This window comes from Schistocerca gregaria, chromosome 7 (assembly GCF_023897955.1).
Source record: "Schistocerca gregaria isolate iqSchGreg1 chromosome 7, iqSchGreg1.2, whole genome shotgun sequence".
Classification (NCBI taxonomy): domain Eukaryota; kingdom Metazoa; phylum Arthropoda; class Insecta; order Orthoptera; family Acrididae; genus Schistocerca; species Schistocerca gregaria.
Window position 1 is genome coordinate 222,073,475 of NC_064926.1, and position 22,655 is coordinate 222,096,129.

The following is a 22,655-nucleotide window of genomic DNA, read 5'->3' on the forward strand; positions in this document are numbered from 1 at the left end:
GCTTCGGGGTGACATTTCACATGTAAAAATACATTTAGTGTTATGAGTTAATAAATATATTACCCCTACTTTACGCCATAATTAGATGTTTAATGATACAGAGTATCAGTATGCGCACAAAACTTAGGTTCATTGCCTTATAATGTCGAGCAGTTTTACTACTACTGCCATTTCTTTACAACGGCGTCCATAACGCTTTTATAAATAGAGGACTACGCGATATGGTGTCACTGTCCTATAAATTCTTTCTAACAACGAACCCCTTGAGTGCGAGGTCGCAAACGGCCAATTATATTTACGACAATCGACGCCCCACATTTTGTCTACCACGCAACAATAATATGGGCTGGTAATGGGAAGATTGGGGGGGGGGGGGGGGGGAGTATCCAGTGGAGAGCAGAGCGTTAGATTAAGGAGCATAGTCAGGAGTAACTCACAACAGTGCTACACTGCTAGGGGTTTTGATAAAAAGCAGAGAAATTGCGGAAATAAACACAGCAAACTTTGCATTTTATCTACAACAACACTTATCGAAGTTGACATTTCGTTCTAAAGGAACCCAAGAAATTTCGCATAGTGAGAAAGATGTGGCAGATGAGTATTAGCGCTTCTGCAAGATGAATCAGTGTAATGTGTGGTGTCGTATACGTTCGACTGTGCGGAAAATGTACATGAGGAGTACAGTGATAACGATAAGTGCTAAACAAGTGAAAGTGATATTAGAAAGGGTGTCGAGCCATGCAATTCATCATCCTTGTCATATAGGGACCAAGGGGCTACAAATACCGTCTCCAGTTAAACGTAGTGAAGGACAAATGTTGTTCAAGGAGCGGGTACTAAACATAATTACGTACATCGAAGACCATCATATACCCACATCATATAAACACAATTATGAATAGACTTCGAATAAGTCTAGTGTATAAGAAAAACTACGGATATTCAAGGGAAGACGCCGGCCTTTGTGGCCGAGCGGTTCTAGGGGCTTCAGTTCGGAACCGCGCTGCTGCTACGGTCGCAGGTTCGAATCCTGCCTCAGGCATGGATGTGTGTGCTGTCCTTAGGTTAGTTAGGTTTAAGTAGTTCTAAGTCTAGGGGACTGATGACCTCAGATGTTAAGTCCCGTAGCGCTCAGAGCCAAGGGAAGATAAGGCACACTTTTTACAAAAACTGGTGTTCGCGCATTTCATGGATGCTCGGTAGAATTTATAGTCTAGGCATGATAGTAACCTACTACGTCATGCACATCGAACTGCGCGCGACATAGATTACAGTGATTTCAAGGCAAGCAGTAGACGGTTGCATAGCTTCCAACAGTGCTACGGATTTGGAAGACGTAAGATAACGGAATTTCAAACAAAGCGTGGAATCAGGCCGATATTTTTTAGACGAGATAACAAAATTTATTCAGCCGTTCAGTATGGAATTTGTTTCCAGCTCGGATCAATTGGGATTTCAAGAGGAAATCCATATGAAAGGATCCAGGAAATTAGAGGTATCAAGAGAGTTGTATCAAGATCAACAAAGATCTATGTCTTAACGCTCTCGTATAAAATTATGCCTAGTGTTAATCTGGATGGTAAATTCGAAGGGAAATTATTTGTTGTCCTGCGAGAAGTTTGAGGAGCTCTGCCCCTATTATTCTTCCTGGTGTGCATTGATCTCGCAACGGCAGTAGGGAATATTTACGTCATAGAAAGCAAGGGTGCACAATGAGCGTAAGGCAACTGCAACTACGGTATGAGCACTGCTTTTGGCCAATAAATTGGCAAAGTAGCTCGCTTTTACATGCCTGTTGCTCTGCGTATAAAAACCATGCTTCTTTAGAACAAACTATCCCTCCTGAAAGGTGTGAGCCATTGTAATTCACACTACCTGGAATCACTGGTCAAATTCAGCCACGGGATGTTCGCTTTTTCCGTGCCTATATAACACCTTATCGCACTATCTGCAGCTACGCCTTAAAGGATAACCATTTCACGACAAGCTCCGTGACAGACTGTTTCACATCCGGCTGCATTCCACCACATTCAATTAGTTCTCATCACCTCTTACATCAATATGATTCTATACGCATTCTTTAAGAGTGAACACCTAGTTGAACACCCTGCACGGTTTGTAACTCAAAAGGAGTTCGACTTCGATCTTGATAGTACGAACCTTTGTGATCATTGTCATGTGCCAGTTTTCATTCGGTGTTTATCGTGTGTGTTAACGGTTTGTCTTGAACATGATGACATTTTCCTGAAGTGTAAAACATACATCCCATAGAAGTTTGACCTCTGCAGATCCCGGACACTCATTTTCTGTCACTCGCCTGATGCACACGGTCAGCTATTAGTAGCTAATATTTTTCCTGTCATAAGTGTTAATATAACACTTTCAACTGAGGCTTTTTAAAGATGGAACTTGCGATCTCAGACTCAAGGGGTTCCTCGTAAGACAAAAAAAAAAAAAAAAGAAACACCGTGAAGGAATTATCCAAAGGGGATGGAATCCGGTAGACGTGATGTAGATTTGCAGACAACACCCAAATGATAACTATTTCAGAATACTTGGATAATTTATTCAAGACAAAGAGCTTCACAAATCGAACAAATCAATAACACGTTGGTCCACCTGCGGCCCTTATGCAAGCAGTTATTTGGCTTGATTGATAGAGTTATTAGATATCCTCCTGAGGAATATCGTGCTAAATTTGGTCCGGTTGGTGCATCAGGCCATCGGAATCTAGGGCTAGTTGGAGGGCCCTGCCCGTAATACTCCAGAAATTCTCAGTTGGGGAGAGATTCTTGCTGGACAAGGTAAGTTTTGGCAAGCACGAAGACGAGCGGTAGAAACTCTCACAGTGTGCATTCTTTAAGAGTGAATACCTAGCTGAACATCCTGTACGGTTTGTAACTCCTAAGGAGTTCGCCTTCGATTACAGGTTACAGGATGGTTTTATGGTCTTACATTTCACACGAAAAAAACGGGTTACAAAATATCGTCAACGTACCGCTCTCTGCACGGTTTGCTGCGGATGATAACCAAAAGTATCCTGGTATGAAATGAAACGGTATCCCACCGTTGCCTGGGACGTCTCTAGACCGCTGCCTGGGACGTCTCTAGACACGTCTTCACTGGTTATCGGGGCTCAAATGACTAAGCATTATGGGACTTAACTGCGGAGGTCATCAGTCCCCTAGAACTTAGAACTACTGAAACCTAATAACATCACACACATCCATGCCAGAGGCAGGATTCGATCCTGCGACCGTAGCGTATCGGGGCTCACTTCGAAGCAGGACTCATCACTGAACATAACCCGTCAGTGAGATTCTAGATCGTATGTGCACGATACCACTGAAACAGGCTTATTGGTGTACAGAGGGTAATATGGTAGTCAGCGCAAGAGGCACCCAGAGCTCAACCCCCTTTATTCGACGCGCCTGTTAATGGTCCTTGAGGGCACTAAAACACAAGTTGCACCTCGGACAGACGATAATGATGAATCCGGGGCTCTGAGGTCCTGTCTGACGATCGCTCGGCATTCACATTCTGTCATCTCTCTAGGTCGGTCGCTTCCTTTTTTGACTCTGTGTTCCACCACGGTTCATCCATTTCTGCCACACGTCGTATAGTAGCGTCTATTCAGTTGTCCATGGATCCGCCGATTACTCCAACCGCACTTCTGCACGTCTGCACCTATAGCATCCGCGTAACTACATCAGGATGCACACTTAAAGATTAGAGGGGATCCGTTGCATAAGATGGATTGAATCAGAACTCTGGGGCAGAATGCTGACTAACCTCGTAACTGAGAAAGGAGAAGATAACGTTATGGCTCAATCTCCTCCGAGTTTGTCCTCAAGCGCATTGCCTCCATCCCCACATGTTAACCAGGGCGCGATTATCGTGCAATCGACAGATGCCTGGGTGAGACGTAATATTCGCTCGAGAGTGCCCTACTACTTGTGGGAACTGTGGACTTGTTAACAACACTTCTTGCAAGGAACCCTTTGAAAGAGTGGTCACAATTTAGTCTTTAGAACCGAATGCGAAACAGTGTGTCGTGAAACTTATCGCGAAATGACTATCCTTTAAGGCGTAGCTGCAGATAGTGCGAAAATATATTTTATAGGCACGGAAAAAACAAACATTCAGAGACTGAATTTGTCCAGTGATTGCAGATGGTATGAATTGCAATGTCACACGCCTTTCAGGAGTGATACTTTGTTCTAAAGGAGTACGATTTTTATACGTAGAGCAAGAATCAAGCAAAAGCAAGGTATTTTGATCAGCTATTGGCAAAAATCAGTGCTCATACCGTAGTTTCAGTTCCCTTATGCTCATTTCCCACCCTTGCTTTCCGTGACGTAAATATTCCCTACTGCCGTTGCATCATCATGCACACGAGAAAGAAACGTAGGGGGCAGAGCACCTCCAACTTCTCGCAGCGCAATAAATAACTTTCCAGTGAATTTACCATCCAGATTAGCAGTCGGCATAATTGTATATGAATGCGTTAAGGCTGGGGTCTGCAAACAAAGGCACGCAGACCAACGCCGGCCCGGGAATACCGTCAATCCGGCCCACGGTACGGATGAGATGTGCTTGGTTCTCGACCCGCAGTAATTTTTTTATTACAATCTGAATCTGTTTATCAAACAACTCGCCTAACGAGTGATTGCACAACGAGTAGAAGAAAATATATGAAATTGACTCGCCTAAAGAACGACGTTTCTCGCAAAGAGTCTCTTTAGTATTATTTGTTTAATGTGTAATAATCCTTTCAAAAACCGCCTTTTGGCCTGGATCGGTCTCCTTAGCCACTATAAATGAACACTAAGCAGCACGTTGTCCTGTGAACCAGCGCTCTGTCAAGTAGAGTCTCCACAACGCCGTATTCAGTCAGCGGTACAGGTCGCAATGCGCCTCGCACCGCAATTGCTGTCAGCCGTAGCACTGCACTGACTTCCACAGATTCTCTGCAACGATGTTGCAAGATCTTTTCTTTGCCGACGTATGGTAAACCCTTTTCCTTGCAGTACATGTTTATGAATCCAAATTCTGATTTATCGTCGTTAATCAACATGAATTCATTAATGGTGCTCATAAGGCAATAGGTATGCACACTATGAATGTAACTAGCTGTGTTGTTATGTCTCTTCTTCGACAAATTTCGAAGCAGAGGCATAAACAAATGTCTTCAGACAACTTTCTTCTAAACCAGGATGTACTGGCCTATAAATAAAAATTTACGATATTATGTTATGAATCTCTTTGAGTACCTATATTTTCGGTATGGAACGTATTAATCTATTCCACATGGATTTCTACAAAAAAGACTGTTTCATTTCACGAGTGTTACTTTCGAGTAACATTCAGGAACGAACCACGCTCATTAAACATACACACTACACAGTGTAAAATTTACAATGCATATAAATCATACAAAATACGAACAATATTCAGTTGTTTTTCTTTTATGACCATTTAAGATACACTTTAATTGACATATATAATGTAACTGAACATTTAAACTGTATTTAATCTTATAAGATATCCTGAAAATTTACCGTATCTAAGTGACGTACACAGGCAACTCACATAAAGAAAGTAAGCAGCGTAATTATGATTTATGAGATATATGTAATTCCCACTTAGAACTACTTGCAGTTGCGAACCAAGTTTACTCGTAGAAATTCTCAGCAGAGATTTAAAATGATCATTAGTTAGTTTAGATCTAAAGTAAGTTTTGTATATTTCACTTTGGAGAACTTTTTTTACAGAGATAAGTAGTGCCGAAAGCGGAAAGAACCACGAGGAAACTTAGGCAACTGATCAAACTGTGTGACTACAAGAGTCTTATAAAATTCCAGCAGTGATCAGTTTATCTTTATAAAAAACTCATTACACAGCAAATCAACCATCTCTATTTGAAGTAGTGGGGCAAGAGTTTCAATACTGGCGATAAAAGGATTGTGAAAAATCTCTTGGTATCATTTGATATTGCATCAAAATTTGAAAAACAATACTAAAAATTTATTTGTAAATCACTCAGAGTTTCAGTTGGGAAATGCTTGAACCAATTTTTTGTTCGATTGAGACTGGAACAAAACAAGTTTTGCAGAAATGGTTTAATATCACTGCACAAAGCAGACAGTAGTTGGTTTTTTCCTTGTAATTTTAAATTAACGTCGTTATATGTTTAATTAAATCTGTGTAAAATGATAACTACTATAAACAATCATAGTTTTTTTAACTCAACCAGAGGACAATTCCTTTCTATTGTTTTCGGAGTTCAAAGAAATCGCTTCATAGGTTTTCCACAGTTCAGGCAGTTTCTTCTATCTCTTCAATAAACTCGCGGAATTGTGGATGCTTGAGGGCACGTGATCTTCTATAATTAACATCTGACATGACTGGCTGTACAACTTCCGCTACACCCGAATATTTTCCTCACAAAGACTGTTAATGGATGGTGCAGTGTATGATTCATGGTCTTGATGCACCGTCATTTTCTATCGCCTCTGAATCGAAAGAAACAACACCATTATTTTTTCCACACATGTTTCTGCCACTGTAAGTTGGCTTTCCACTGAAGATTGTTTTCCTGAATAGTATTTTCTACTCATTTAAAAATTTATCCTTGCTGTGGCCAAGATGTAAGTGCTATGAAAGTCAAGTAGTTTTCATACGCTTCATAATTTCTGTTTATCTTTCGAATGAAAATTAACATATGCGCAGCATCTGAAGGATCTGTTGAACTCGTCCAGAACCAAAGAGAACCACTCTAAGTGACGAGTTTTCTCAGAAAATTCAGTTAATATATTTTCAACGTTATCATTTACATTTTGAGCCGCAGTGTTTCCTGACAAATTGATATTTTTAACAAATCAGTTTTCTGGACACATTTCTCCAACTCCAACAATCACGCAGTCTTTTATTAACTTGTCACCAGTAAATGAAATTACATGTTTTGTTACAGGGCCACGCAGAAACGAGTTGCTGCTTTTTTCTCGGCATTTACTTTCTTAAACACGTTTGCTGAGATTTCAGTCGGCGTTACAAGGACGCGTACCGTTGGTTTTCGGTTAAATTTGGAATAACTCTGAGAATGTTTAGTCTCATAGTGAGGTTTTATATTGTATTCTTTGAAAAGAGATATTGTTTCATTGCACATTATACACATTGTCTTATTACTTGCCTGAGTAACGAAATATCGATATACCAGTTGTTTAAAATTTCTGCGCTCAGTATCTGGCTTCTGCTTCTTTTTCGTATTTACACAAATTCATGCAAAAAAGATGTAACTGCGAATCAGAATGATACCAATTAATAGTATAAAGACCAAGGGTTTTGAGTAAAAATAAATGCACTGGATTAATCTGTAAGGTAATTTTACTTAAATGAAATACTCGCTGCTAACACACTGTTTCTTCGCTAAGAAATTGTAGCCACACAACATACTAGTCCCAATACATTTCGCTCTTCAGATTGCACAAGTTGCCGCTACCCCAAGATGGTGCGTACCACAGGACTTAACTTCTCTACTCTGCGGAAGACGTCACTACTATACAGTTAGCGTCCTCGGAAGTGGCCGTAACAATACGTAAAGCGCCGCACCCACATGGACTGTCAGCGCATCACTGAAATGACGTGGACACTTGCCCGTACGTGCCAACGGAAATTGCGGATTGGAGTCCACCCCCGCACCCTGTTCCATATTTGTCACCAGCTAGGTCTCAAAAGGAAATATGCGCATAATTCAACACCACAGTATGTTGGTGTTGGTTTTATGATCTGTAAACACTCGAACTTTTGTTCACCCATACCAGCGGTGGCCGCAGGGAACGAAGAGGTAACCACTACTGCCGACACGTGGAGGGGAATGTTGTGATGGGAAGACATTGTGCAGTGCCTATACCGGAAGAGATCGCGCAGAGCGGGTACAACATGCAGATCGCACAAGTTGCTATGATGTTCCTGACGCACGGAAGTAACAGGATTACGTGAAGGGGCGTTACGACCACCTTCACGAGTGGTATTATTTGTAGCAAAGTATATGAAATGAAGGCTATGGCTCTAGGTCCAACAATAAGTAGTTCATAGCTTAATAATGTTACTGCAGTGCCACTCAATGTCAGCTCGTAAAGACTGGTAGCAGTGGTAAAAGTCACTAAAATTTCTGAACTGTAACAAGGAGTTCTGAGCAGTACTAGGGTATCAGGTCTCAAGAGAGACCATAGCTGCCGACCGAAGTGGCCGTGCGGTTCTGGGCGCTACAGTCTGGAGCCGAGCGACTGCTACGGTCGCAGGTTCGAATCCTGCCTCGCGCATGGATGTGTGTGATGTCCTTAGGTTAGTTATGTTTAATTAGTTCTAAGTTCTAGGCGACTGATGACCTCCGAAGTTAAGTCGCATAGTGCTCACAGCCATTTTTTTAGAGACTATAGCTAGATATGGAAGCTTGAGTCTTTATGGAAGAGTCAGGTTAAAATGTTCGGAGACCCCTGCGTTAAGGCACTGATGCTAGTTGATCTTGATACAAATCTTTTGGTACCTCTAATTTCCTCTTCAGATCTCGATTGGTTGGAGCTGAAAATCCGTGTCGAATGACTTCGATCTCGACAGGGCGTTAAACCCGATCTTCCTTCCCTCGGAGTCAAAAACAGTTTCCTCACTGAACAATGGGATAAGTTTTTTTATCTCATCTATAAATTTTCTGGCTGATTCTGCATATTACTAGGCATCATAAAGTTGACGCTTTGTTTCAAATTTCGTTTATCTTTTGTCTTCCAATCCTGTAGCACTGTTTGAAGTTATGCAACCATCTTCTTCTTCCCCTGAATCACTGTAATTTATGTGGCGTGCAGTATGATGTGCATAACGTAGTAGGTCAATCTCATGCACATCCTGTAAATTGTATCGAGCATTCCTGAAACGTCCAAACACCAATTTTTGTAGCAAGTGCGCTGTGTCCTCCCTTGAATACCCATTGTTTTTCTCATGCACTACACGGTCTTTTTTGCTGCGGACTTATTCGAAATATTTTCATACTTGTTTTCTACTGTGCTGTGGATGTACTTCCATGCACGTAATTATTTCTAGTATTCGCTCCTTGGAAAACGATTGTCCCTCACTACGTTTCACTAGAGACGGGATTTGTGGCTCCCTGTTTCCTGTCCGGCAAGGATGATGAACTATACGGCTCGACACCTGCTTTAATACCACTTTTACTTGATAAGTACTTGTCGTGATCATTGTATTCCTCATGAAAATAGTCCGCACATTCGAGCGTATACGACATCACACTTTCTACTGACATTTCTTGCACAAACGCTGACATTTCATATGCCTTTTCTTTCTCACTCTACAAAATTCCTTTGGTTCCTTTCTGACGAAATGTCAACTTCAGCAACTGTTGTTGTAGATATACTGAAATGTTTGCTTTGTTTATCGTCGCCATTGCTCTGTTTTGTATAAACTCCATTTGCACGGTAGCAATGTTGTGAGTTACTCGTCGACTGCGCAGTTCAACTAAGATCGTTAGCCTCATGCTGTGCTCACTATTGGATACCTACAGCCCCGCCCCATGTTGCCATTAGCTGCCAATATTGTGCCTGCCTGGTAGACAGTATGTGGGGCGTCGAATGCTGTAAACTACATTGGCCTTTTGCGTCCTCGCAAGGGGTTCCTTGCTATTTTTTTGTTTTTAAATCGCGCTCATTCTCTGGAGTTAATCAGGTTCCTTGTGGATTTTGACTTATTAGACTTCTTCGTGATGGAAGTCTGAAGCTGGGAGAAAGAGTATAATAAAGAGACTGAAAGGCCTCGTCAAAGAAATTTAAAAAATCTTTGCTTGTATCCTCTGTCGGTCCCCAATGTTCAGAGCATATTTTTTTATGATTCAAATGATGTTTAACGTTTTTAACATGACATACAACTCGTTTAACCTTTCGGAAAACCTGAAGGCGTCATTCGTGGGACTCAGTATAGGCATTTATGTTTGTGCTTTCGGATTGTCTTGGATTTAGGAGAACTTTCCTGCGCGCTAATCTTAGACGCTTCCATTTCAATGAACTACGGCACAATAAAGATGCGTAGTAACAGTCTGTCATAGTTTCGTCTGTCTTCAACTAGTTCATCACGATGATACCCTCAAAATCACAGAATACAATCGTGTTGGGAAAACTGCGCAAGATCAGAGCTAAAAAAAATGTTCCGCACGCACACTGTCATCACATTTGGCACGGGACTGTTGGTGGTAGTGGGCTTGGAGGGTAAAAACTATACCCGTGTGAAGAAGAGCCCTGTGTTGTAAATCAACTTTCTGCAGAACTGGTAACATATTTCAAACCACTCGGATTTTCGCTAAATAAATGAATTGAGGTACTTGGAGAAAACGTTGCTATATATATATTTTACTATCATGTCATCACAGCGGAATCTGTCCCAATGAATGCGAACATTATGATGTGGTAGAATGGCACTGCGCATCCTGCGTCAAAAAATGTGACAGCACATCAAAAGACTTAACAAGAAATCCCTAGAAAACGGGAGAGATGAAACAGTGAGGCCAATAGACCTTCTGCCGAATTCCTGTTATCTAGACATAAAGAATGGAAGGTCACCTACTTCCGGTGAAGAGGGAACACTACTACTGCACCATGGAAGTTTGTGGGATGTATGTACGCCTCTGTGGTTAAATTGTATCGTGAGTGTGTACATCTATTGCGGAAACTGCGTACGTATACACGTTACTGATGCTCAAGATTGTCTTCGAGACCGAAGGCACAAGAAGTTTAACCGATACGCTACAGTCCGATGTGATGTACGTGTGACCAGGGCCTCCCGTCGGATAGACGAGCCGCCTGGTGCAAGTCTTTTTACTTTCCGCTTCTGTAGCTTGCCTCTCGAAGAGGATTAAGTGATAATGATGACAACATGACACCCAGTGTCCATGTGGAGAAAATCCCCTCGCATGGCATTCTACAACGCTCACCTCTCAGCTATACAATCCGATAATAATCAAGCATTCAGCAAACACGTAGTCATCGTTACGATCTCGGGAGCTTGTGTACGGTAACCTCTAGGATTATCAGTCCCTGTGGGAACCACTTAATTTGGGTCTGAAGCCATCCTCCAAGATCAATTTATCTGTACACGACTATCTTCGTTGAGCAATGTCTTAAATCGTGAACAGGACAATGCAGCATGTGTACACTGTTCAGTTTAACAATTTTCCTCAAAGAGTAGTTTAATGTGGACATTGTCATTTTACGGCAAGAAGGATTGTCAGGATGGGAAGATGACAAATGATTTGTCTTGTATCATAGTGACACCATTGAACATTCAACTATTCAGCGGCTGTCGGGAGGCACAAAACACTGAAGATAGGCGTCGCATTGGTCGCTCGTGGTCAACAACGCCAGCATATAAATGCTGCCTAAATTGTGGTTTGTAGAAAACCCGACAAAAGTTCTACAGAAATGCGCTCTGCCTTTTGAGGGGAACTGAATAAGGCCATACAGTATGCAACCGTCACTGAACGATCAATTTAGCCCTTAAATGTCGATTAGGAATACTACAAACTCCCAGAGCAAGGGAACACATGGAATGGAACCTGGATCAGTGGTGTACGTATCTCTTCATTGGCAGGTGCTGGTTATGTCTCAAGCCTGACGATCGTCATAGCATAGTCTGGAGGCGGTCAGGTACAAATACTTGTTAACTATCCAGTCTCATGGACTTAACGGGGAAGGGTTAGTCCTGTTTTGGGGTGATACTATGTGTGTTCATGAGATGCCTCTCTCTGTTAACGAAGGTAATTTCAGAGTTGGACATTAACGCAACAGGATACTCAGACTTACTGCGCAGTCCTATTGCCAAAATTTCGTATCCCGAACCTCGAGAACACGTTCCTGCAGCAAGCAGGAATGACCTGAATGAAATCACCGCACTATTTGCTGACACGAACCCGACTGGGGCCCTTGGGATTAGTTGAAACTTGACGAACGTTGCCGCAGGGAACCTCCTCACACACGTGATGACTTCATATGGGTCGGCGCAGGATTGTGGTACACCTTGAGCAACAATGTTCCATGAGGCTCCAAGAATGCTCCAGTGCATGGAATGAAGTATAATGGTACTGAACGTTGACCAGAAGCAGATTTGGATTTCACAGATGTCCAGAAACGTTCACTTTCGAACAGATTGTCTTCATTCCCTTCATTGTTTTGTTTTTAATTTACAGGTATATTGGCAGACGATAAAGGTGAAACACCCAGAAGGTGAGGAGCAAATGAAACGAAACTTCACCGGTTGAGAGGGAATGCGGAGTTATTTCAGTGATTACAAAATAGAATCAAATTTACAAAAGACTTGGTAGTACCAGATCACTTAACAGTATGACGTTCCATTCTCTCTGACCTGGATGCATATATGGCTTCAGTTGGGAAGCGTGTCATAAAGCCGTTGTTTCTCTCCTGAGGCAATCTGTCGCACAACCGCTGTAACTGGTTCTTGATATCATGGATACTGTCACACAAAGTGAGTTGAGGCCCAAGGGACAACCCCATATTTCCCATCGGCAGTAGAACTGCAGATTTTTGGGCCACAAGAGTAACTCGACATCACGCAGAGAGTTCAAACAGACAAGTGCCATGCGTAGACAAGTTTTGTCCCGCTGAAAGATGGCGCCACGATACTGTTGTATGAGAGGAAGCACGTAAGGACGCAAGACGTCCGTGATGTACCGTTGTGCCATCTGAGTTCCCTAAATAACTACCAGCCGTCACCTGAAGTTGAACCCGATGGCGCCCCCCCCCCCCCCCCCCCACACACACACACACACACAAACCATAACGCCAGTAACGACACCGCTGTGCCTCTGCAAAACATTGGAAGAACGGGAACTCTCCACAGGTCACTGCCATGTTCGGCAGCGATGGTGATCCTGGGTAGTGCAGAACCGCACTGAGGCTCTGAACACAACGCGAAGTTTTTCACCAGTAGTCCCCGCTTTCCAGTAATGGCTTAACTCCAAATACAACCGTTTGTGTTGTGGTGCTAACGGCAGCATATGGACGGGACGATAATTCCCTAGTTCGGCTGCTGCTAGTCTCCGATTAATAGCTGATATGACACAGAATTTTGCAGGGAGTCCATTACTTATTCTCGGATGGCTCGCGCAGACGAGAAGGGGTTACGATGTGCTTGGTGCACAGTACAGCGATTCTCCCTTCTGGTGGTCACACGTTATCGACCGGATCCTTGACGACGACTATTCCTCCTCTCAAGTTCCATGCGGTCGACGTCGAGCCTTTATCGCATCCGAAATAGCTCACAGAGCTGTATATTGAACGATTCAACCAGTTGGCCAAATGGAGATCAACAATGAGGCGCCTTTCAAACTCTGTCAGGTGTTCATAAAGTTGTCAAACAAGAGTAAGCGGCAGCTCCGTGTTCTTGAGCGATCATTCAACAACTGAGGGTCTTCAAGTGTCTTAGATAACCTACCAAATCTGGTGACAACATTAAACACGGACAACACTAATGCTTTCCGGTGACCGATCAATCTGTCACAGAGAATTGCAACTCTAACCATTTACATACTCACCTATTGTGTATACATGTACGAAGTTAAGTTGTCATCTGACCTCGTCTTCTTGGTGCTTCACTTTTTTTTCAGGAAGTTAAAATCCATAGCACCTAGAATGCCCATATAGCTCCTAGATAATAGATGGAAATCAGATCATAAATTCTCAAGGCTTGTGCATTCGTTCCTACTTCCAATTGAGCACTATACTTTCTAGAAGCTGTGATTTAACATAGGTACATCAATATGATTCGCATGTAGTTCCACGAAATAACGTGTTGACGATTGATAAAGACTAACCAGATATTTGTACGCTAAATGGCATAACCACCTCAATATAAACAAGGAAAGATGGAACTCTTCAACCAAGTTTTTGAAGAACGTCACAAAGCGATTTTCTGGTCTTAGAAGCGCTCTGCTTCTAATCTGGAGACATGGCAACTGCACTTCGCTAGACGTGTTGGTGTCCAAACCTTCACTTAACTAATGACGCTGTCAGAATTGGCAGGAAAGCGGTACTCTGTGGCCGAATAGTTGACTCCACGAGCTGTGGATCATTGCCTGTTACTTCCCGCCACTGCTTTTGACACTGACATCTGAGTCTGTACCTTAACAGTGGAAAGATAACATTTAGTGAGACAGCACATTCTGCCACGGGTTTTCCTTGCTAAATCAGTTTCATAAATTATCATCCGCCCAATTTCCCTAGACAGTATAGTTGAAGAAGGTATTCCAAGATATATTTTTATCTTCTTTTTTTGACATGCGTTAGGTCTTGCTCGGCCTGTTGCTTCTTTTATCTTGCGGAGCAAATTGCCAAAAACGTAGTGCTAATTTTGTATCCTCCCTTCATAACAGATAGGATACCCATTTTTGCCTATTTTCTTAAAGCTCTTCATTTACATAAAATATTTTCAATTTCTCCCAATTATGTACATTTCTTTTAGAATCTAATTTTGCGTCTCCCGCTGTTTTCCTGAGTAACTGCATATCCTTAGCTGTATCTTTTTTTGATTACCCAATAGTCACTCCCATATAACACTGTTGGTATCGACAGAATTTTATAAAAGGTGGGATACATTTCTTTCCTTGCTTTATTTTCGAAAGATCTACTACTTTTACCGTTTAGGTAACTCAACTCCTCAATTTTGTGCTTTTGATCTAGGTCCCCTGTGTACGTGGACAATAAAAATTTAAATACGTCTACTCGCTCTATGAAGTTGTTTTCTGAAAGTATTTTGGTCCTTGGCGGGTTTTTCCCGCAGAAATCCTTGGCTTTGTTGCTTTTTGTATTAATATTGACATGTTATACGCCCCACATATTTTGTGTTCAGAGGCAGCTCACTGCAGTCCATCTTCACATTTCGAGGTTAAAACTTGATAAACAGCAAATACTATCGCCATTATATAATCACGTTGTTTAAAAACTTATGTGTAATCTCTAGTTTTAGTTCCCATTGCCGTACAATTTCGTCAGGGTATACATTAAAGAGTAATGTCAAAAGGCTGCAACCACGTCGAACTAATATTCTCTGTTGTTTGCTCATTACGTGTAATTATTTGGGTTCTAGTATTATTATACAGCTTCTGAATTATCTGTGTAAGGTTGATTGGGGTGCTTCTTCTTCTAAACGTGTCCAATAATAATAGTCTGTTTTCTTTATCGGAGGCCTTTATACTGTATAATCTATAAAGAGGATGTATGTTTCTTTACTGTATGGCTTGTGTTTCTCTAAAAAATTTTGTTGTGTAAATGGATTGCCTGTACAACTTCTTCCAAGATATTCTGGAGATGTGTATTGCAGAGTATGTGGATATCAACGTCGTGTCTCACCAGGCAAAGATTTTACAGCACGGATACAGTAGCTTCTAACTCTTTAACATAAATATAACGCATAAGTACATTTCGTAACTTCCCGGCAGATTAAAACTGTGTGCCGGACCGACACTCGAACTCGGAACCTTTGCCTTTCACGGGGAAGTGCTCTACCATCTGAGCTACCCAAGCACGACTCACGCCCCGTCCTCACAGCTTTACTTCTGCCAGTATCTCGTCTCCTACCTTCCAAACTTTACAGAAGCTCTCCTGCGAACCTTGGAGAACTAGCACTCCTGAAAGAAAGGATATTGCGGAAACATAGCTCAGCCACAGCCTGGGGGATGTTTCCAGAATGAGATTCTCACTCTGCAGCGGAGTGTTCGCTGATATGAAACTTCCTACTTCCGCCAGTATCTCTTCTCCTACCTTCCAAACTTTACAGAAGCTCTCTTGCGAACCTTCTAGAACTAGCACTCCTGAAAGAAAGGATATTACGGAGACATGGCTTAGCCACAGTCTGGGGGATGTTTCCAGAATGAGATTTTCACTCTGCAGCGGAGTGTGCGCTGATATGAACTGAAAGTTTGAGTTCATATCAGCCCACACTCCGCTGCAGAGTGAAAATCTCCTTCTGGATACATTTCGTAAGTTTTATATTTGTCTACCATATTCTGGTGCCTAGACAGCTTTGTGGCCTTTTCTCATGCACGTCAACTACCGTTTGACAATGGCGTAATATCCGATACTGGCCAACACTGGAAAGTAAACAATAATTACAACCGATAGAGGAACTGTTGTCATTTCAGAAATATTGTATGATTGTTGAATCTGTTCGAAGGAAACTAATTCCACATTAGTGATGAGCTAGTGGAGCACCTAATTTAGTCCAGAACCGTACGCCGTCTTCTTGTTATTTTTAATGCTTTCTCATGTGCCTACCTTCGCGATCCGATAAGCTCCAAGGTCATTTGCATTTGGTTCGTACTTGAATTTTCGCAGAGTCGTGCGCCGGCACGTGACTGCTGAATGGCGCTTCTAACGCCACCATTGAACACACTTTCTTCATAGACTGACCGGAACAGTGAGAAAATAATGTTTCATTCGTTTAGTAGAGCACAATCGTAAAACCATCCGCGGCTACCTATCGGGCACTGCTCGAGCTGCTAGATATGTACATATCCAGAAGTAGACGCTACAGTGTCCACTGAGTAACGTCTGTGAGGGCAGGGAGCTTATAAAGAATCGTATGGTGGAGAGCGAGGACTCTACGACGCTGAGAAGCGTGTCCTGCCATGTGTTCAAGAACCCTCAATCTTTGGAGGGCATGAGGCTGTCAACGCAAATTCCCAGGGATACATGGTGAAGGAACCCCATTGCAAGTTGTGTGCTATAAACGTCCCCACACAGCAGTATCAGCGGAGGATCTGTTCCTTGTATTCTGCATCTCCACGTCTAGAGCGTTAAAAGGGTTCACGTACGAGAATTACGCTGGTGCCCATTAAAATTCTTGTCAGTAAGGATAGCACGAAAGAAGTTTTAGTTATTCTGCGTATACTGTGTAGTAGGAAAAATACTTGATTACATTTGTAAGTTATTTAAAGGTACACAGACGGCGAATTTAATACTCAGAGCTCCCACTTCTGGCAGCAACAATGTATTTAATGCGGCTAGGCGTCTAGACGAACTGGGACGACAGATTAGATACGTCATTCCATGTTGATTCAACTTTATGCCAGCGTTCTTTAGTCGTAATGGCTATCGAGTGGTGGAATGTAATTCCTTCAGTGATCTGTGAGCAGAATATTCAGTGCGTGAGAGGTCAAGAGAACGTGTTGGCCAGGGCAACAGACAAAGCGCTTCGTATAGAAGCAGAACAGCAAGACCAACATGTGGTCTTGCATTAGGTTAGGTTAAGACCCAAACAGTCTGTTGGAAGGTGTTGCGATCGAATTGGCTTCAGTAATCGATAATCGATTAATTAAATTATAACTTATTTGAAAGATTACGTAACCGAGACTTCGACGGCAGGACACAGCTACCGGCTGTACAGTGTCAAATGTAACGGCTGCTGTCCAGATTACCAGGTATGCAAGATCTGTTGTTAGTGTGTACCCAGTAGCACCCAATACGTTCACGGCAGATGCTGGGTCCGTATAATTAGGACCAATGCCATCTGATAACGTTAATTTTCCTCGGAACCTCCACACGGAGGAGTGTGACTTTACTGAAAAGACGACTGGTGCCCTACATGCAGTGCTGTCATTGGGTGCACAACTGTAGAAACACCTCTCCCTGCTGCTGTTCCAAGAGGAGCCTCTACAACGGTCGCCGTTCTGACAATCCGCGGTGCCGCAGACGTCGTCGCACACTTAGTGTCCTGTAGGAAAGTAGCCCACTCCCTCAACCAGTGTACGCGACGCGGCCTTACGGTAGGGCACAGCGGAGCGAAGTGTGCCCCTTGGGCCCTTAGTCGCTCGGGGCCATTCAGATCCTGCCTGTATAGCGCTGAGTATGGTCTTCCTGAATAGAGAGGTTTCACAGTCGAATGACTGTCATCGGTTCCGATCCACGCGCGCAGCAGTGTTACAGAACAGTAAACTGATGTCTCGACAGGCCACAATCCTGTCGCTGTCCAATTCAGGTACGTGCTGATAGACGTTTCTCCTTCTTACACGAGACACAATAGCTTCTTCTCACAAAAAAGCAACATTCAAATGTATTTTCTGAATGAGAAAACCACAGCCTAATCTTCCTTTACATACGGAATGTAAAAGACGTCACTGCTACCTGCTGTGGTTGCGCTGAGATACTAATTATTGGAGCTTCAAAGCATTTACTGTCCTCCATGCCAATTTAACGTTTGTTGCATGCCGCCTTTATAGAGGGCAGTTTGAATGCCCATCATTTACTTTATCCTATACAGCACATACGCCACTACAGGGACTGCTTGGAAGCTACCAATGAGGGCGAAAGCCGATGTGTGGTATGTTGGCCATACCAATTTTAGCCCACCCACCACTGAGCTCGTCTTTTCGGTGACAGCTGAAAGTATCTACCATTCTAGTGTTAGTTCTGATTTGTGGAGGCAACAGAAACACCTATGATCTACCACAGATTTTTCAAATCAACGTTATTAGGTATCTATGTGTCAAACCCTGATATTAAGGAAGTCAATGGTAACAGCGGGTTGTTAACAGGTTGACACTGTCTAAATAGCCATTCGTGATAGTAAAGTAGACAAAAAAGAGAGGATAAAGAGAAGGCATAATTTTGAAACACGAATAAATATTTATTTTCAAGATACATCAGGAGCGTTAGCCATTCCAATGTATTACTCATTTCAAAAATATTCATTTTTATTTTCTACTTGGAGTGCCGTAATAATCAATCGTTATTATACAGTTTAGAATAGTTCGAAATACACTATAAGGGAAAAAAGGCAGACTTGTCTTCAGCCTGGAATCTCATCCACTGGAGTAGAAATGTCTTCAGTGATGAATCCCGCTTCCAATTAAGCCCCGACGACCAGCGAAGACGCGTCTGGAGACGCCCTGGACAGCGGTGGAATACCAACCTAACTGTCGCCCTCTATACAGCTCAAACAGGAGTCATGGTCCGGAGTGTCATTTCTTTTCATATCAGGACCCCTTTGTTCGTGATCACCGGCATCCTTACAGCATAGCGGCACGTCGTCGATGTTGTACGCCACGTTTTGCTGTCCTCCGTGGCAAGCCGCCTGGGCTTACGTTTCAACAAGATAACGCTCGCCTGCACATGGCGATAGTGTCCACCGCTTGTCTTCGCACTTGCTAAACTCTACCTGGGCCAGCAAGGTTGCCGGATCTTTCCCCAACTGAGAATGTTTGGGACATTATGGGCCGGGCCATCCAGCCAGCTCGGGATCTCGTCGATCTACTGCGCCAGCTGGAAAGAATTCGGCACGATATCTCTCAAGAGGACATCCAACAAGTCAATCACTGCCAAGCCAAATAACTGCTTGCAAAAGCGTCAGAGACGGACCAATGCGTTATTGACTTGCCCAATTTGTGACCCTCTTTCTCTCGAATAACTCATCCAATTTTTCTTAAGTTGTAATCATTTGTTGGTCAGTACATGATCATCATCTATCGATTTCCGTCCCATTCGGATAATTCCTTCGCAGTGCGCCGCGTATATGTCGCAGTGTCATACGTTAGAGACTGCATAAGATGAAAAGAAGTGAATGTATGACGGACTGCCTGCCTATGGAAGAGTTAGTAACATATGGTAAAAGTTGTCAATGACGTAGACAAACAAGTGGCAAGCAAGAAATGGGTCCTAGTACCAAATGAAGAAAACGGAGGAAGTGTAGTAGTAGTAGTAGGAGGAGGAGGAGGAGGAGGAGGAGAAGGAAGAAGAGTCTTAGGCTAATACAGAGGAAGAAAGAAAACGGAAGTGTAAAGCGTTTCACTACAAAACGTAAAAGATGGGAAAGAGAGAAAAACGTTGGGGCAGTAGCGTTTGTAGCAGAGGAGATCGATTGACCCGAGGGCTGACTGCGCTATGCTTATTGATCCCTGGGCCAGCCAGGCTGCCACGAGGGACCCACGGCACGCTAGCCTGGCGAGTCCACTGCCACACTGTCCTCTCCTGTCGTTAGCGCTAGCTCACGCCGCCGAGACTACTGCACCACAGTCCACATCTACTCTACTGCTGCTCCCTTGAACATTTACAGCACAAAAGTAGGCGCCAATTAAAAGTATGTTGTTTAACATCACAATCTTTCATGTTCCTCTGTCAATTAAAGCCAGATGAACTTGGATACGTTGACGCTGCGGAATGTCCTTATCTGCAATATCCACTGATGATGGTGTCAGCTATTATCATTTTTCGACTACCATAATAGTTACGCCATTTTCACAAATATATGTTTGTTCTGTCATAGGCATCAGATATAATACAAAGTGTCAAAGGAGTAGTAACGTGTGTCACTAATTGTGTGACCAGGGCAGCTGTAAGGAAAGATTTCAACTTTCAAAGAAAAGCGTCTTCTAACAGTACGTTACAAGAGTTACGACTGAACACAGCTGCATGAATGCTAACGTTGGACACACGAATATTGTCTGGGTTGAACAGTCCTGTAACATGTTGTTTCACACCAATGGCACTGTTCAGTTCGACACCCTAATTGATATCATTTTATGGGAAATGTTTAGATGAAATAAAATGTGCGACATGTCATACTTCATCCCAGACAAAGGGAACTGTCGACTGATCGCAACCAACGTCTATTGGCTCGCTCTGAGCACTATGGGACTTAGCTTCTGAGGTCATCAGTCCCCTAGAACTTAGAACTACTTAAACCTAACTAACCTAAGGACATCACACACATCCATGCCCGAGGCAGGATTCGAACCTGCGGCCGTAGCGGTCGCGCGGTTCCAGACTATAGCACCTAGAACCGCTCATCCAACCCGGCCGGCGCAGCGTCTATTCTCCTACAACGAACAATGACGAACTGTAAATTTAGAAAGACAGTAATACACACTATTCTAACGCCGTTGAAACTGTTCAGTCTACGGACACGAGAAAACCTTTTTCATCTTACGAGGTCAGAGCAACGTAACCTCAGGACCTAGCAATAGCAATTGCCGCGTATATTTCCTGGGCATATCAGGGATGACATCTATAGAGAGGTCCGCCCTGGAATGCCGATTCTCATAAAATTCTTGAGTTGTAGGGCCCTGTCTAGATACCGACAGTTTCCACTGATCTGGAAGGAGCGATATTCGAATCCCCACCTGTCCACGTCTAACTAAGAACTACTTAAACCTAACTAACCTAAGGAAATTACACACATCCATGCCCGAGGCAGGATTCAAACCTGCCACCATAGCAACAGCGCGGTTCCGGACTGAACCGCATAGAACCGCTCGGTCACAGCGGCCGGCAGAATACTTTTCAAAATTATGTGGGCAAGTAGTAATAACACTAAGGAAGTGTAAGATTGTAACTATCCAAAAGAGATAAATATCTTCGAAACTATTTCAGTAGATACTAGAACGCTGGTATGAAACTTCACATGAGATATTTAAATAGAATGACAGATCAAGTGTGAGCTCACGTAGTGACCGATGTATATAGCTACGAAGAAGACGACGAAACGAGAGAGGAGTTTGGCTACAGAGACTAGGGACCGACACTATGAGATAACTGTGGCAAACTAAGAGCAACAGTGGTAGTGTTTATTCCAGTAAATTGGTGGAGCGCAGTTAGCTGTAAAGACGGAAAAGCTATGGATACTAGTAAGACATTCTAAATTCATTTTTCATGAAACTCTTTACTTTTTTACCCATTTCATATTATCCTATTGCTGTTATGTCTTTCAAAGTACTCTTCTCAGTAATACTGCGGGTAGCTCCTTGCTCTGCCCTACTAAGTAATAAGTTAGCGTGAAACGTTCTACATTAAACTTTGCTGGTGACACGCCCACAAATCTGTGTCACATAAAAGATTCCTGTTCAGGGATTTTCTGGAAACCTTTCCGACACAACGCCTTTTGGTTCATTTGTTACACTAATTTAAATTCTGTTTAGAGGTATATCGTTAGAGAGATTTGTTTTTAAATTTTTTGTAGACATTACACATTGTGTGTACATATTAATATTAATATAAATCAAAATTCATCTCGTTAATAGGTATCCAACCTTTGTGGAGGGTCTTGCACGTTGTGTCGAAAAAAGTCGCCGAAACTCTGGGGTATTTGGACGATGAATCTACGCGACATCATCAGGCAATGGTGGTGACTCTTTTATGAAAGACCTCTGCAGAGCGATAATTGTTGAGTCCACATAACCAAGAACGGTGCTTAGCTCCAGCACTCAGATAACAGCGCACTTCGTGAAAATGGGTCATCAAGTGGGCGGCTGAATACGGGAGCGGAAAGTAGCGACATTTCAGTCCCTTAGCTGCGTCGTCCTCTGTAGTCGACGCTGTATTAACACGACTTGCATCGAGTCCCACGGATTGGTGGGGCCGTGTCACGATATTCAGATTGACTGTCACAACTTGTGCACCTGGTTACGAATTTCACGTAAATGTTAAGCAAGCTAAACTGGCAGTATCTACGCGACGGTAAAGATGTCAAGTACGCCGTCTGTTTACGAGGATGAATGTGTACGAACAATTGTCCAAGTCTTATCTTCTTTACTAAAAGGAAAGAACATTTGTGATTCTGATCTAGTAAAATATAGCTTTCCAATCTCTCTACAT

General features: G+C 42.9%; 1 protein-coding gene across 1 annotated transcript in view; it reads left to right on the forward strand.

The window, feature by feature from the left end:
• Window positions 1–22,655, forward strand: part of LOC126281447 (sodium channel protein para) — a 1,486,858-nt gene that overhangs the window by 343,104 nt on the left and 1,121,099 nt on the right. The window lies entirely within an intron of this gene.